Here is a 3,359-nt window from a genome sequence, read left to right as displayed (position 1 = left end):
AGCAAAGGAAAAAAGGTAAGAAGGAAGAAGAACATTATAGTGTATGGATTATAAAAAAATATAAACTTGAAATATATAATTTATACATTTGTATACATATATAAGCTTGGGGTGTAATATGAAGATTCATGCTTAAAATTTCCCATTTAAACACATATTATTATATTTATAATGCTACCAATAACTTCCATTTTCATAGAACTTTAAGATTTACAAAGCATCTTATATATAATATTTCACAATGTCCCTGTAAGTCAGGTGCTATTATCAGCCCCATTTCACAGATAAGGAAATTGAGGCTGAGGGGTTTTTTTCTCATTTAAGTTGCATATTTTATCTCTCACAATCTCAGCATAAGCAGTCCATTACTAGCCCCTGTCCAGTGCCCTCTCCTATGCCCAATTTCTAGCAGGCTCAGATCCTGGGCACCCTACTTACAGAAAACAGTGATGAGAGCTCCTGAAACTTGGACACAAATGCTTTTTCATAATGGATGTGAATAAACAGTCCAGTGATGCAGTGAATCCTAAGTCAGTATGATCTGACTTCTATTAAATTTTGGAGGCTTACAGCAGTTAAAATATTTTTTTTCTATATATGAAACAAAAAGAAATATTTTTCATAAGATATGAGAGCAACCAATTTCACCCTTGAGTAAAAGTAAAAACTGTGATTCTTTTTAAAAATTAGACCAAAGTACCATTTAGAACCTTAGTAGTTTGTTGCGCACTGGCAGAATGACAGGGTCTGTCTATTTGTTTGTTTGTTTCATTGTTTGTTTTGGTTTTGTTGTTGATATTCAGTGGTCATGGATCAAGTTTTGGAAATGTCTCAATCATAAGGGAGGGACCTGTTTTGTTTCTACCACATTTGCTCCTCGGGTTGGATGTTTGAGGGTAAGGCACATTTTGCTGGACCCAGGAAGACTACTTAGTAGTCACCAAGGTCAAAATATTCAACCTCTCCCCCTTAGCATACCATTTCCTGGTAAACAACTCAGTACTGCAAGATACCTCTGATTCTACCAAATCTTTTCACCAACTTGGATCCTTCCTGTGACTTATCTGTAAAAATATCCAACTTTGCTCCAAATCATTTGAGTAGTGGTATACTCTCTATCATTTCATGTTCCTGTCCTGTCTCTTTGTGAGATTTATCCTTCTCTTTCTCTGAAATTAAATACAGGATATTTTATTCTTCTGTGCCTTGACAATGAAGAGCATATCTCATTAGATCTTGATTTTCATACATAATCAGGATCTCTCCAGTTTCCATTTCCAAAGCCTTTAGTACATCTTTAACTCCAAAACAGAAATTCCCAGTGTCTCGACTAATTTCATCGAAGCATCATCCTATTAGTTCTTTCTCTTGAATGAATTTCACATTAGAGAAAAGTTCAGTAGACACCACAATTGCCTGATTGAATCCATTTTCCCCACCATAGGAGATATCTACTAATTTTAAAACTTGTGATTGCAATTGCTGATCAACATGTCAGACTGACTTTGCTAAGTTTTGAACTCATCTGATCCAGCTAAAATGAGACCAGCGACATTCACTTTGTCCCCAGAAATAAACCGCTACACAGCAGTCTCAGCTGCCTTCCGTACATAGTTGAGTCATTTTTCTATTTGTAAACAGGCAAAATACAAGGCAGACTGATGTCCTTACAGTGTTTCTTTGGGATATCCACAGTGAATTTGTGCAGGACTTCTTTTTTGTGTTGCCTTGCATAGTGTCAAAGAGTATAGCACTCTAATCTACAATAAAGCTAAACTTCCCATCATCATTGTAACAGTTTCTATTTGTAATTTGTTATCATATAGATACAATGACGTTTGATTGGTTTGTCAGGTTCAAAATCAATATTGAGTTTCTTTTCCTTTCCTTCTTCCCTCATGGGTGTTCCACAGTAAACAACCAGACCATTTGGTGGCACATTATTATAAATTCTGAATCTTTGGTGAAAGGTTTCCCAAACTGAAAGGTGGTTTCCATGAGATTTTATAGTGGATGCAGTTCAAAACTCATCAGCTGGCATTTTGGCCACTTGTGAAATCTGGTCTTTTTTGCCAATTTTTTTTGATAATTAATTAATTTATTTTTAGTTTTCAACATTCACTTCCATAATATTTTGAGTTTCAAATTTTCTTCCCTTCCCATTCTTCTGCCCCCCCCCCAGGGTGTAATCTGATACAGGCTCTACTTATACATTCATATTAAACGTATTTTCCCATGAGTCATGATGTAAAGAACAATTAGAACTAATGGGAGGAATTATGAGAATGAAGCAATAAAACAAAATAACTGAGATAATTCCAAAAGACTCACAGTGGAAATTGTTATCCACACCCAGAGAAGGAGTGATGGAGTCTGCATGCAGCTGGAGGCATGCTTTGGCTGTCCTTTGCCTTGGTGGTTTTGTGTTATTGAAATCGGGTCTTTTGGCGGAATGATCAATAGTATGCAATGATGCCATCGCTGTGGGCTGCTTCCAGGCTCTTGATGACTCTCTTGATCTTCCAGATCTCTTCATTCCTGCTGCCAGCGCTGGGATCATCAGCCATCTTCTCGCCTCCTCCTTGTTAAGGACCCATCCCCGGGTCACAGTGCTCCTCGGCTGCGGGGGCTTTGGCTTAGAGCGTGGCTCCCTCTCTTAGAGCTTGGCTCCCTCTCTCTTGGGAGCTGCGTGTGTTGTAATCTGGCTAAGAGAGTTGCAGGAAGTTGCCCCAGGTTATATAGCTACTAAGGCTCTGAGTGTGATTTGAACCTAAATTGTATAATAGGATCAAAGATGTAGAATTGGAAGCAAGCCTCAAAACCCTCTAACTGCAATATTCTTACCCTATGGAGTAAGAAACTGATCACCAGGGAATTTAAGACTAGGCAAGTTTGTTATTATTATTGTTATTCAGTCATTTCCTACTCTTGATATTGTTCATCCATTTTCAATTACGTCCAACTCTTTTGATCCCATTTGTCATTTTATTGGCAAAGATACGATAGTGATTAGCCATTTTCTTCTCCAGCTCATTTTACAGAGGAGGAACAAAAAGCCTTAAGTGACTTGTCAGGGCCATACAACTAGTAAGGGTCAAGTATTTGGTCAGAGGCTGGATTTGAACTCAGGTCCTCCTGACTTCAGGATCATCTACTGTGCCACCTACCTGCCCCTAAAAGTATTATTTTAGCCAAGGCTTTAAGAAGCCCAAGAAAATCTGGTAGCAAAGAGGGAATTCCTGGCATGGAGCGGAAGCGGGAGAGCATGAAAGAAACAGCCAATGAAAACACCTGTCAGGAGATAGAATCTCTTGTGCAAGGAAGAGAAGGCAGGCCAGTGTTACTGGATCAGAGAATAA

At 38.3% G+C, this 3,359-nt stretch overlaps 1 pseudogene; it reads right to left on the bottom strand.

The window, feature by feature from the left end:
• Positions 1 to 930: 930 nt before the first annotated feature.
• On the bottom strand, positions 931 to 2,567 carry LOC110197311 (eukaryotic peptide chain release factor subunit 1-like; annotated as a pseudogene).
• Between the last annotated feature and the right edge of the window lie 792 nt (positions 2,568 to 3,359).

This window comes from Phascolarctos cinereus, unplaced genomic scaffold (genome assembly GCF_003287225.1).
Source record: "Phascolarctos cinereus isolate Bilbo 61053 unplaced genomic scaffold, phaCin_HiC Scaffold_1;HRSCAF=81, whole genome shotgun sequence".
Lineage (NCBI taxonomy): Eukaryota > Metazoa > Chordata > Mammalia > Diprotodontia > Phascolarctidae > Phascolarctos > Phascolarctos cinereus.
Note: the sequence above shows the minus strand (reverse complement) of the source record. Positions and strands in the feature narration are given on the sequence as shown.